General features: G+C 46.2%; 12 non-coding genes across 12 annotated transcripts; all 12 read right to left on the bottom strand.

Moving 5' to 3' along the window:
- Nucleotides 1–2,083: 2,083 nt before the first annotated feature.
- LOC134953503 (U1 spliceosomal RNA) lies at nt 2,084–2,246 on the bottom strand. Its single transcript, XR_010185604.1, has one exon. It is a non-coding gene; the product is annotated as a U1 spliceosomal RNA (small nuclear RNA).
- A 152-nt stretch (nt 2,247–2,398) lies between these two features.
- On the bottom strand, nt 2,399–2,562 carry LOC134951245 (U1 spliceosomal RNA). The gene has a single exon (XR_010184021.1). It is a non-coding gene; the product is annotated as a U1 spliceosomal RNA (small nuclear RNA).
- Nucleotides 2,563–3,233: 671 nt separating this feature from the next.
- LOC134953008 (U1 spliceosomal RNA) lies at nt 3,234–3,396 on the bottom strand. The gene has a single exon (XR_010185358.1). It is a non-coding gene; the product is annotated as a U1 spliceosomal RNA (small nuclear RNA).
- Nucleotides 3,397–3,548: 152 nt separating this feature from the next.
- Nucleotides 3,549–3,712, bottom strand: LOC134951747 (U1 spliceosomal RNA). The gene has a single exon (XR_010184430.1). It is a non-coding gene; the product is annotated as a U1 spliceosomal RNA (small nuclear RNA).
- Nucleotides 3,713–4,383: 671 nt separating this feature from the next.
- LOC134953532 (U1 spliceosomal RNA) lies at nt 4,384–4,546 on the bottom strand. Its single transcript, XR_010185619.1, has one exon. It is a non-coding gene; the product is annotated as a U1 spliceosomal RNA (small nuclear RNA).
- Nucleotides 4,547–4,698: 152 nt separating this feature from the next.
- On the bottom strand, nt 4,699–4,862 carry LOC134950920 (U1 spliceosomal RNA). The gene has a single exon (XR_010183753.1). It is a non-coding gene; the product is annotated as a U1 spliceosomal RNA (small nuclear RNA).
- A 670-nt stretch (nt 4,863–5,532) lies between these two features.
- LOC134952525 (U1 spliceosomal RNA) lies at nt 5,533–5,695 on the bottom strand. The gene has a single exon (XR_010185030.1). It is a non-coding gene; the product is annotated as a U1 spliceosomal RNA (small nuclear RNA).
- A 152-nt stretch (nt 5,696–5,847) lies between these two features.
- On the bottom strand, nt 5,848–6,011 carry LOC134951091 (U1 spliceosomal RNA). Its single transcript, XR_010183894.1, has one exon. It is a non-coding gene; the product is annotated as a U1 spliceosomal RNA (small nuclear RNA).
- Nucleotides 6,012–6,681: 670 nt separating this feature from the next.
- LOC134952274 (U1 spliceosomal RNA) lies at nt 6,682–6,844 on the bottom strand. The gene has a single exon (XR_010184834.1). It is a non-coding gene; the product is annotated as a U1 spliceosomal RNA (small nuclear RNA).
- Nucleotides 6,845–6,996: 152 nt separating this feature from the next.
- On the bottom strand, nt 6,997–7,160 carry LOC134951869 (U1 spliceosomal RNA). The gene has a single exon (XR_010184528.1). It is a non-coding gene; the product is annotated as a U1 spliceosomal RNA (small nuclear RNA).
- Nucleotides 7,161–7,834: 674 nt separating this feature from the next.
- On the bottom strand, nt 7,835–7,997 carry LOC134952204 (U1 spliceosomal RNA). The gene has a single exon (XR_010184778.1). It is a non-coding gene; the product is annotated as a U1 spliceosomal RNA (small nuclear RNA).
- A 152-nt stretch (nt 7,998–8,149) lies between these two features.
- Nucleotides 8,150–8,313, bottom strand: LOC134950504 (U1 spliceosomal RNA). The gene has a single exon (XR_010183411.1). It is a non-coding gene; the product is annotated as a U1 spliceosomal RNA (small nuclear RNA).
- Nucleotides 8,314–13,079: the final 4,766 nt, after the last annotated feature.

The raw sequence follows: 13,079 nt of genomic DNA on the forward strand, positions 1-13,079 counted from the left end.
CAGTTGTAACCAACGCCTCTTATTTACTGCAGTTAAAGTTCATATGTAACTCACGTGAGTAATGAAAGAAAACAGGGGGAGAGCGCTGTGATGGTTGGTGAAACACAGCGGTATGCTACGACCCCCGTTAACCGTGGCTGGATCTTATTGGCACTCGCGGTCGGGATATTTCTCCCTGCCGTGGGGTAGAGACCTCCTTTTGCTCGGTCTCAAATTGCTTTTTCCCCTTCACCGCTGTCTTTACATCAGACGTCCGCCGTGATGTAGCTCGTTCATGAACGGGCTTATATCTCAGCAATCAGAGTGTCCGGTAATCACCTTACTTACGCGTTTCTCCGCTGTTATCCAAGAGCGGTTTCGTCAGAGGATACATCAGCAGCCTAGCAGGCTCTTTTTAAAATGCACCGGACCAATAGCATTACTAATTAGTTGATTGGATACATACATGTACTAATTGGATGCATACATGTAATGACTCACATATGGAACAACTTTCTAATTGCAATTGCACATATAAAGGCATTTCATAATATAAAAATAAGCAACATGGTGATTAAAAATAATAATAAAATAAGCAACAAGGTGGTTTAAAAAATAACAGAACATATATAATCTATATACAGATTAACCTATAATCTTTCAATCAATACCTCATATCTATAATCACATATACATAATTCAGAGACTCAGCACTAAGGATCCCCATTTACTTATATAAAACCTTTTAGGGTAACATAAATCCATGCCACTACTAAAGCAGTTCTTGTGGCGCAGGGGAAACATCATCTGCACTCTATGCAGCTAGTCCCATGTTCGAATCCAACCTGCTCAGCTTAACATCCATATTATTTATTTACTTTTAATGGGATCATTCTATCAATTCATTTTTACCTTTAATTTTTGTTAATATTATTTCTATATTTCATTATTTTAACCCCTGGAATAACTACATTGCTGTTTAAACAACAAAAAGAATTGAAGAAAAAATAAATATTAAACAGACAATTTAAGGATTCGAAGATTTAAATATTTAAAGATTTTAAAATTTAAAACAGGGAGGGGGGGGGGGAGGGAGGGGGGCCTTTTGGGAGAAGGAGGGGAAAAAAATAAAAATAGAAAAATATATATATATAGAACCAAGAGAAAGTGTAAAAAGAGGATGGAGGAAGAAATCTGATGTTCATCATTACTAGTGGATTTTACTAAAGAACTTTAAAGGAACACACACAACAGGATTATACAGTTTCATCCTAAGAGGAAAGCTGTTTCCAAAATAGCTACTTCTAATAATTTTGTTTATTTATTAAACATACAATAAATGGATATTCAATAAATAATATATTAGGTAAATCAATAGATAAAATCTTCAGAGACTGCCAATGTTGTTCAGTTCGATGCTCTCATTCAGACCATCAGGTGTAAGGGTACCCAAAGAAAAAATCCAAAATGCCTCCCTTGTCAAGTAAAGGAGATTCAACTGAGGCAGCACAAGGGAACTCTCATCTGGGGACAACAACTGCAGGGAGAACACATATTTTCAGATGAACATGGGAGGGCAGAAGGCTGCCTAATACTGAAGCACCCCCAAACAACAAACCAAATGCAACAACTAGTACAAGCATTCCTGGGGGAAGGCCTGCAGCAGATGGATTTGTATATGGTGATGTCATCCAAGCAGTGGGTCAAAGTTGGCTTCAACCCTCGTCTGCATATGAAAAGAGAAAAGGGGCGTGCAGGGCATGGCGGCCTTTTGCGGCGCTTGGATGACCCCTAGTTCGCATTAAACACCTCCACCCTACTTCGGTGTGGGGCTCATGTTGGCTATGCCCCAGCCCCTGAAGCATTCAAGCTGATTACTTGCAGCAGCTGGGCACTGTAATAGCTCCAGAGCTGCTCTGTAAGGCAACTAAAAGGGTGTGGGCCCTGCAGCACTACCTGTAGTTCGCATTGTGCGTTGGAAGGCACAAAGTAAGCAGACGGGAGAAGTCAAGATAGTGCGCAAGGGCATAGAAGGGAGTGGCTCAAGAAAAGAGAAGTGTAAACAGACAGCAAACTAGGCTGGAGAGAGACATGAGACAAAGAGATCTGAATTATACGAGAGCCGACCAGGGGAAACACAAATTATGCAGTCAAGTTTCCCACATTTGGGGATATCGCAGGAGCAGCACACCCAGAGTGCAATTTATGAGCCTTGCCCTGGGAGAAGCACCTTCATGATCATAGTATCTCACCTAGCAGGTAAGTAGGAGTTGGGCTAGAGCTGGGGAGGGTCGCTGCTCGGGCACCCCCCTGTCAAGTGAAGGAGATCCAACTGAGGCAGCACAAGGGAACTCTCGAAAGAAGAACAAGGCTAGAGGAAGATCTGAGACAAAGAAATCTGACTTTTACCAGAGCTGACCAGAGGAAAGCACAAACACAGTCCCCCACTACCACAAATAATGCTGTCAAGTTTACCACATTTGGGGAAATAACAGGGGTCAGCATACCCAGAATGCAATGAATGAACCTCACCCTGGGAGAACAATCTTCATGACCATGGTATCTCCTATGCAAAATAAGTATGATTTGGGATAGGGCTGGAGAGGGCCGCTGCTCAGGCACATCTCTGTCAAGTATAGGAGATTCAACTGAGGCAGCACAAGGGAACTCTCATCTGGGGACAACAACTGCAGGAGGTACACATATTTTCAGATGAACATGGGAGGGCAGAAGGCTGCCTAATACTGAAGCACCCCCAAACAACAAACCAAATGCAACAACTAGTGCAAGCATTCCTGGGGAAAGGCCTGCAGCAGATGGATTTGCATATGGTGATGTCATCCAAGCAGTGGGTCAAAGTTGGCTTCAACCCTCGTCTGCATATGAAAAGATAAAATTGGCATGCAGGGCATGGCGGCCTTTTGCGGTGCTTGGATGACCCCTAGTTCGCATTAAACACCTCCACCCTCCTTCGATGTGGGGCTCATGATGGCTATGCCCCAGCCCCTGAAGCATTCAAGCTGATTTCTTGCAGCATCTGGGCACTGTAACAGCTCCAGAGCTGCTCTGTAAGGCAAGTAAAAGGGTGTGGGCCCTGCAGCACTACCTGTAGTTTGCATTGTGCGTTGGAAGGCACAAAGTAAGCAGACGGGAGAAGTCAGGATAGTGCGCAAGGGCATAGAAGGGAGCAACTCAAGAAAAGAGAAGTGGAAACAGACTGCAAATTAGGCTGGAGAGAGACCTGAGACAAAGAGATCTGAATTATACGAGAGCCGACCAGGTGAAACACAAATTATGCAGTCAAGTGTCCAACATTTGGGGAAACCGCAGGAGTAGCACACCCAGAGTGCAATGGGTGAGCCTTGCCCTGGGAGAAGCACCTTCATGATCATAGTATCTCACCTGGCAGGTAAGTAGGAGCTGGGCTAGAGCTGGGGAGGGTCGCTGCTCGGGCACCCCCCTGTCAAGTGAAGGAGATCCAACTGAGGCAGCACAAGGGAACTCTCGAAAGAAGAACAAGGCTAGAGGAAGATCTGAGACAAAGAAATCTGACTTTTACCAGAGCTGACCAGAGGAAAGCACAAACACAGTCCCTCACTACCACAAATAATGCAGTCCAGTTTCCCACATTTGGGGAAATCACAGGGGTCAGCATACCCAGAATGCAATAAATGAACCTCACCCTGGGAAAACAATCTTCATGACCATGGTATCTCCTATGCAAAATAAGTATGATTTGGGATAGAGCTGGGGAGGGCCGCTGCTCAGGCACATCTCTGTCAAGTAAAGGAGATTCAACTGAGGCAGCACAAGGGAACTCTCATCGGGGGACAACAACTGCAGGGAGAACACAAATTTTCAGATGAACATGGGAGGGCAGAAGGCTGCCTAATACTGAAGCACCCCCAAACAACAAACCAAATGCAACAACTAGTGCAAGCATTCCTGGGGGAAGGCCTGCAGCAGATGGATTTGCATATGGTGATGTCATCCAAGCAGTGGGTCAAAGTTGGCTTCAACACTCATCTGCATATGAATAGAGAAGAGGGGCGTGCAGGGCATGGCGGCCTTTTGCGGCGCTTGGATGACCCCTAGTTCGCATTAAACACCTCCACCCTCCTTCGGTGTGGGGCTCATGTTGGCTATGCCCCAGCCCCTGAAGCATTCAAGCTGATTTCTTGCAGCAGCTGGGCACTGTAACAGCTCCAGAGCTGCTCTGTAAGGCAAGTCAAAGGGTGTGGGCCCTGCAGCACTACCTGTAGTTCGCATTGTGCGTTGGAAGGCACAAAGTAAGCAGACGGGAGAAGTCAGGATAGTGCGCAAGGGCATAGAAGGGAGCAGCTCAAGAAAAGAGAAGTGGAAACAGACAGCAAACAAGGCTGGAGAGAGACCTGAGACAAAGACATCTGAATTATACGAGAGCCGACCAGGGGAAACACAAATTATGCAGTCAAGTTTCCCACATTTAGGGAAATCACAGGGGCAGCACACCAAGAGTGCGATGGGTGAGCCTTGCCCTGGGAGAAGCACCTACATGATCATAGTATCTCACCTGGCAGGTAAGTAGGAGTTAGGCTAGAGCTGGGGAGGGTCGCTGCTCGGGCACCCCCCTGTCAAGTGAAGGAGATCCAACTGAGGCAGCACAAGGGAACTCTCGAAAGAAGAACAAGGCTAGAGGAAGATCTGAGACAAAGAAATCTGACTTTTACCAGAGCTGACCAGAGGAAAGCACAAACACAGCCCCCCACTACCACAAATAATGCAGTCGAGTTTCCAACATTTGGGGAAATCACAGGGGTCAGCATACCCAGAATGCAATGAATGAACCTCACCCTGGGAGAACAATCTTCATGACCATGGTATCTCCTATGCAAAATAAGTATGATTTGGGACAGGGCTGGGGAGGGCCGCTGCTCAGGCACATCTCTGTCAAGTAAAGGCGATTCAACTGAGGCAGCACAAGGGAACTCTCATCTTGGGACAACAACTGCAGGGAGAACACATATTTTCAGATGAACATGGGAGGGCAGAAGGCTGCCTAATACTGAAGCACCCCCAAACAACAAACCAAATGCAACAACTAGTGCAAGCATTCCTGGGGAAGGCCTGCAGCAGATGGATTTGCATATGGTGATGTCATCCAAGCAGTGGGTCAAAGTTGGCTTCAACCCTCGTCTGCATATGAAAAGAAAAAAGGGATGTGCAGGGAATGGCGGCCTTTTGCGGCGCTTGGATGACCCCTAATTCGCATTAAACATCTCCACCCTCCTTCGGTGTGGGGCTCATGTTGGCTATGCCCCAGCCCCTGAAGCATTCAAGCTGATTTCTTGCAGCAGCTGGGCACTGTAACAGCTCCAGAGCTGCTCTGTAAAGCATGTAAAAGGGTGTGGGCCCTGCAGCACTACCTGTAGTTTGCATTGTGCGTTGGAAGGCACAAAGTAAGCAGACAGGGGAGGTCAGAATAGTGCGCAAGGGCATAGAAGGGAGCGGCTCAAGAAAAGAGAAGTGGAAACAGACAGCAAACTAGGCTGGAGAGAGACCTGAGACAAAGAGATCTGAATTATACGAGAGCCGACCAGGGGAAACACAAATTATGCAGTCAAGTTTCCCACATTTGGGGAAATCACAGGGGCAGCACACCCAGAGTGCAATGGGTGAGCCTTGCCCTGGGAGAAGCACCTACATGATCATAGTATCTCACCTGGCAGGTAAGTAGGAGTTGGGCTAGAGCTGGGGAGGGTCGCAGCTCGGGCACCCCCCTGTCAAGTGAAGGAGATCCAACTGAGGCAGCACAAGGGAACTCTCAAAAGAAGAACAAGGCTAGAGGAAGATCTGAGACAAAGAAATCTGACTTTTACCAGAGCAGACCAGAGGAAAGCACAAACACAGTCCCCCACTACCACAAATAATGCAGTCAAGTTTCCCACATTTGGGGAAATCACAGGGGTCAGCATACCCAGAATGCAATGAATGAACCTCAACCTGGGAGAACAATCTTCATGACCATGGTATCTCCTATGCAAAATAAGTATGATTTGGGATAGAGCTGGGGAGGGCCGCTGCTCAGGCACATCTCTGTCAAGTAAAGGAGATTCAACTGAGGCAGCACAAGGGAACTCTCATCTGGGGACAACAACTGCAGGGAGAACACATATTTTCAGATGAACATGGGAGGGCAGAAGGCTGCCTAATACTGAAGCACCCCCAAACAACAAACCAAATGCAACAACTAGTGCAAGCATTCCTGGGGGAAGGCCTGCAGCAGATGGATTTGCATATGGTGATGTAATCCAAGCAGTGGGTCAAAGTTGGCTTCAACCCTCGTCTGCATATGAAAAGAAAAACGGGATGTGCAGGGCATGGCGGCCTTTTGCGGCGCTTGGATGACCCCTAATTCACATTAAACACCTCCACCCTCCTTCGGTGTGGGGCTCATGTTGGCTATGCCCCAGCCCCTGAAGCATTCAAGCTAATTTCTTGCAGCAGCTGGGCACTGTAACAGCTCCAGAGCTGCTCTGTAAAGCATGTAAAAGGGTGAGGGCCCTGCAGCACTACCTGTAGTTTGCATTGACGTTGGAAGGCACAAAGTAAGCAGACAGGAGAGGTCATAATAGTGCGCAAGGGCATAGAAGGGAGCGGCTCAAGAAAAGAGAAGTGGAAACAGACAGCAAACTAGGCTGGAGAGAGACCTGAGACAAAGAGATCTGAATTATACGAGAGCCGACCAGGGGAAACACAAATTATGCAGTCAAGTTTCCCACATTTGGGGAAATCGCAAGAGCAGCACACCCAGAGTGCAATGGGTGAGCCTTGCCCTGGGAGAAGCACCTTCATGATCATAGTATCTCACCTGGCAGGTAAGTAGGAGTTAGGCTAGAGCTGGGTAGGGTCGCTGCTCGGGCACTTCCCTGTCAAGTGAAGGAGATCCAACTGAGTCAGCACAAGGGAACTCTCGAAAGAAGAACAAGGCTAGAGGAAGATCTGAGACAAATAAATCTGACTTTTACCAGAGCTGACCAGAGGAAAGCACAAACACAGTCCCCCACTACCACAAATAATGAAGTCGAGTTTCCCACATTTGGGGAAATCACAGGGGTCAGCATACCCAGAATGCAATGAATGAACCTCACCCTGGGATAACAGTCTTCATTACCATGATATCTCCTATGCAAAATAAGTATGATTTGGGATAGGTCTGGGGAGGGCCGCTGCTCAGGCACATCTCTGTCAAGTAAAGGAGATTCAACTGAGGCAGCACAAGGGAACTCTCATCTGGGGACAACAACTGCAGGGAGAACACATATTTTCAGATGAACATGGGAGGGCAGAAGGCTGCCTAATACTGAAGCACCCCCAAACAACAAACCAAATGCAACAACTAGTACAAGCATTCCTGGGGGAAGGTCTGCAGAAGACGGATTTGCATACAGTGATGTCATCCAAGCAGTGGGCCAAAGTTGGCTGGAACCCTCATCTGCATATGAAAAGAGAAAAGGGGTATGCAGGGAATGGCGGCCTTTTGCGGCGCTTGGATGACCCTTAGTTCGCATTAAACACCCCCACCCTCCTTCGGTGTGGGGCTCATGTTGGCAATGCCCCAGCCCCTGAAGCATTCAAGCTGATTTCTTGCAGCAGCTTGGCACTGTAACAGCTCCAGAGCTGCTCTGTAATGCAAGTAAAAGTTTGTGGGCCCTGCAGCACTACCTGTAGTTTGCATTGTGCATTGGAAGGCACAAAGTAAGCAGACAGGAGGAGAAGTCAGGATAGTGCACAAGGGTATAGAAGGGAGGGGCTCAAAAAAAAAGAAGTGGAAACAGACTGCAAACTAGGCTGGAGAGAGACCTGAGACAAAGAGATCTGAATTATATGAAAGCCGACCAGTGGAAACACAAATTATGCAGTCAAGTTTCCCACATTTGGGGAAATCACAGGGGCAGCACACCCAGAGTGCAATGGGTGAGCCTTGCCCTGGGAGAAGCACCTTCATGATCATAGTATCTCACCTGGCAGGTAAGTAGGAGTTGGGCTAGAGCTGGGGAGGGTCGCTGCTTGGGCACCCCCCTGTCAAGTAAAGGAGATCCAACTGAGGCAGCACAAGGGAACTCTCGAAAGAAGAACAAGGCTAGAGGAAGATCTGAGACAAAGAAATCTGACTTTTACCAGAGCTGACCAGAGGAAAGCACAAACACAGTCCCCCACTACCACAAATAATGCAGTCAAGTTTCCCACATTTGGGGAAATCACAGGGGTCAGCATACCCAGAATGCAATGAATGAACCTCACCCTGGGAGAACAATCTTCATGACCATGGTATCTCCTATGCAAAATAAGTATGATTTGGGATAGGGCTGGGGAGGGCCGCTGCTCAGGCACATCTCTGTCAAGTAAAGAAGATTCAACTGAGGCAGCACAAGGGAACTCTCATCTGGGGACAACAACTGCAGGGAGAACACATATTTTCAGATGAACATGGGAGGGCAGAAGGCTGCCTAATACTGAAGCACCCCCAAACAACAAACCAAATGCAACAACTAGTGCAAGCATTCCTGGGGGAAGGCCTGCAGCAGATGGATTTGCATATGGTGATGTAATCCAAGCAGTGGGTCAAAGTTGGCTTCAACCCTCGTCTGCATATGTAAAGAGAAAAGGGGCGTGCAGGGCATGTCGGCCTTTTGCAGCGCTTGGATGACCCCTAGTTCGCATTAAACACCTCCACGCTCCTTCGGTGTGGGGCTCATGTTGGCTATGCCCCAGCCCCTGAAGCATTCAAGCTGATTTCTTGCAGAAGCTGGGCACTGTAACAGCTCCAGAGCTGCTCTGTATGGCAAGTAAAAGGGTGTGGGCCCTGCAGCACTACCTGTAGTTCGCATTGTGCGCTGGAAGGCACAAAGTAAGCAGATGGGAGAAGTCAGGATAGTGCGCAAGGGCATAGAAGGGAGCGGCTCAAGAAAAGAGAAGTGGAAACAGACAGCAAACTAGGCTGGAGAGCTCTTCTGTCTATATTTTGCAAACCTGCTCTTGTCCTCTCCAGCTGCTCCATGTAGATTTGACGTCTGGCAAGGTGCATAACCCACTGACAAGCAGGCACACTCCTGCATGAGTTTTCTCTCTCACTAGCTGGATGATACACAATCATTTGCATGTGCTCCACCTCCGACACACCACCCACCCAACCACCCAGTGACCAGAGCCACCCACAAGCCAACTGGCTCCGTGATTTAATTTGCACAGTGTAGTCATCCAGGCAGCATGTCCTTCTCAATGGAAGGATCTCTGGTTCCATGGAATCTTCCACATTGGAATGCTGCGGAATAAAAAGGATTTAAATATTCAGCTTGCTAGCATTCAATGTACCTGCGGCTTGGCTTTAGCACATGGGTCTTCATCCTGTGGCCTTCCAGCTGCTGTGAAACTACACATCCCAGCATGCCCTGCCACAGTTTTGCTATTAAGGTATGCTAAAACTGAGGCAGGGCATGCTGGGATGTGTAGTTCCACAGCATCTGGAGGGTCGCAGGTTGAAGACCCATGTTCTAGCATGCCTGTTCTATGATGCATGTACCGTGATGTCACAATCAGCTTGGAATGGGGTGTCTAGCAGGCATTTGCTGACAGCCACTTGAGGGAGACACACATCAGGAGATGCAGCATATCGGAGGTCTTCGATGCCTTTCCAGCAAATGCACACCACCTGCTGCTGGTCTGGACACAAAACAATGCCCACAATCGAAGTCCCAAAATGCCCAACTACAGGATTCATGTAAGTAGTGAATTTAGGAATGAATTTAGAAGTAGGAAATTAAGTTAGTTCACAAGTACATTCAAATTCAGATCTAAAGTCTAGGTAGGCCTCACGTCCTGGCAGCCCCCAGCACTTAAAAATGCCTTGATTAGAGGTAGAGAATTAACTGTAGATAAAAAGTAGACACAAAATAAGACTCCACAGAGCAGTTATCAGGTGTCTTTATCAATTGTTGCATTTAAAAAATCAAGCAATTAGGGAACACAATGTTGCAACAATGTAACCCTATTTGCAAAATAGTACTAAATAAGTTTGTCGATGTAAGACATTTGCAAAGGCGCATCCAAAACACGCTGGAAAATGCAACTGAATCTGTTTTTGGAGGTTAGAATAGGAAATGTGCATCGGTCCTACCAGTACTGAAAGCTCTTCTACCATCTCCCTTTTCTGAAAAGCCATTTAATATATGGTTCCCAGATAGGGGACATATCAGATATTGCCTTTCAAAAGCAGCAAATATCATACCACTTCTATTGCCATCAAAGATAAACATTGATTGTTTTCAGATATTGGATTGAAAAAGCAGTCTTTATTGACATAAAGAAGCAAAAAAACATACATAAACATTACACACATAAGTACTGTGTTGCAGCACAGATAAAACACAATACAAATGCTGTCGGTATAGTACAGTTCAAGAACTACAGCACAGGCCAGCCTACACTATAAATCATGAACTGCACTATACATTTAAACAATACAATAATACAACAGTTAATAAGGCTATGGGTGTGGAGTGTAAGAGGGTGAGGGAATCACAAGCCCGAAGCTTTATTGAAAGACAGACACATATAAAGGGAGGATTAATAAATACAAAGATATCCTTTACTATAGAATGTAGTCCAATCCGGTCTTTCAACTCTTCCACAACTTAAAAACGGATAGTGTTCCCAAGCCTTCCATCCTGGAATATCTTCAGTCTCTCGCCAATGAAGAAAACAATCCCTCCAGCAGACTCTTTAACCACGATACAAGATCACAGCCAAAAGGGCGAGAAGCAACTACACTTGCGTTTAACCAAAATAGCTAAAACTTAGTGGAGGAAAGTGCAGTGCACCAAAACATAAGCTGACACAATCATGGAGAATGCGCCAGCATATATGCTCTTCTATCTATATTTTGCAAACCTGCTCTTGTCCCCTCCAGCTGCTCCATGTAGATTTAACTTCTGGCAAGGTGCATAACCCACTGACAAGCAGGCACACTCCTGCATGAGTTTTCACTCTCACTAGCTGGATGATACACATTCATTTGCATGTGCTCCACCTCCGACACACCGCCCACCCAACCACCCAGTCACCAGAGCCACCCACAAGCCAACTGGCTCCGTGACTTAATTTGCACAGTGCAGTCATCCAGGCAGCATGTCCTTCTCAATGGAATAATCTCTGGTTCCATGGAATCTTCCGCATTGGAATGCTGCGGAACAAAAAGGATTTAAACATTCAGCTTGCTAGCATTCAATGTACCTGCGGCTTGGCTCTAGCACATGGGTCTTCATCCTGTGGCCCTCCAGCTGCTGTGAAACTACACATCCCAGCATGCCCTGCCACAGTTTTGCTATTAAGGTATGCTAAAACTGAGGCAGGGCATGCTGGGATGTGTAGTTCCACAGCAGCTGGAGGGTCGCAGGTTGAAGACCCATGTTCTAGCATGCCTGTTCTATGATGCATGTTCCGTGATGTCACAATCAGCTTGGAATGGGGTATCTAGCAGGCATTTACTGACAGCCACTTGAGGTAGACACACATCAGGAGATGCAGCATATCGGAGGTCTTCGATGCCTTTCCAGCAAATGCACACCACCTGCTGCTAGTCTGGACACAAAACAATGCCCACAATCGAAGTCCCAAAATGCCCAACTACAGGATTCATGTAAGTAGTGAATTTAGGAATGAATTTAGAAGTAGGAAATTAAGTTAGTTCACAAGTACATTCAAATTCAGATCTAAAGTCTAGGTAGGCCTCACGTCCTGGCAGCCCCCAGCATTTAAAAATGCCTTGATTAGAGGTAGGGAATTAAATGTAGATAAGAAGTAGACGCAAAATAAGACTCCACAGAGCAGTTATCAGGTGTCTTTATCAATTGTTGCATTTAAAAAATCAAGCAATTAGGGAACACAATGTTGCAACAATGTAACCCTATTTGCAAAATAGTACTAAATAAGTTTGTCGATGTAAGACATTTGCAAAGGCGCATTTAAAACACACTGGAAAATGCAACTGAATCTGTTTTTGGAGGCTAGAATAGGAAATGTGCATCGGTCCAACAAGTACTGAAAGCTCTTCTACCATCTTCCTTTTCTGAAAAGCCATTTAATATATGGTTCCCAGATAGGGGACATATCAGATATTGCCTTTCAAAAGCAGCAAATATCATACCACTTCTATTGCCATCAAAGATAAACATTGATTGTTTTCAGATATTGGATTGAAAAAGCAGTCTTTATTGACATAAAGAAGCAAAAAAACATACATAAACATTACACACATAAGTACTGTGTTGCAGCACAGCCAAAACACAATAAAAATGCTGTCGGTATAGTACAGTTCAAGAACTACAGCACAGGCCAGCCTACACTATAAATCATGAACTGCACTATACATTTAAACTATACAATAATACAACAGTTAATAAGGCTATGTGTGTGGAGTGTAAGAGGGTGAGGGAATCACAAGACCGAAGCTTTATTGTAACACAGACACATATAAGGGGAGGGGCAATAAATAGAAAGGTATCCTTTACTATAGAATGTAGTCCAATCCGGTCTTTCAACTCTTCCACAACTGAAAAACGGATAGTGTTCCCAAGCCTTCCATCCTGGAATATCTTCAGTCTCTCGCCAATGAAGAAAACAATCCCTCCAGCAGACTCTTCAACCACGATACAAGATCACAGCCAAAAGGGCGAGAAGCAACTACACTTGCATTTAACCAAAATGGCTAAAACTTAGTGAAGGAAAGTGCAGTGCACCAAAACATAAGCTGACACAATCATGGAGAATGCGCCAGCATATATGCTCTTCTATCTATATTTTGCAAACCTGCTCTTGTCCCCTCCAGCTGCTCCATGTAGATTTGACGCCTGGCAAGGTGCATAACCCACTGACAAGCAGGCACACTCCTGCATGAGTTTTCACTCTCACTAGCTGGATGATACACATTCATTTGCATGTGCTCCACCTCCGACACACCGCCCACCCAACCACCCAGTCACCAGAGCCACCCACAAGCCAACTGGCTCCGTGATTTAATTTGCACAGTGCAGTCATCCAGGCAGCATGTCCTTCTCAATGGA

The sequence above is a fragment of the Pseudophryne corroboree genome, chromosome 8 (genome assembly GCF_028390025.1).
Source record: "Pseudophryne corroboree isolate aPseCor3 chromosome 8, aPseCor3.hap2, whole genome shotgun sequence".
Classification (NCBI taxonomy): Eukaryota; Metazoa; Chordata; class Amphibia; order Anura; family Myobatrachidae; genus Pseudophryne; species Pseudophryne corroboree.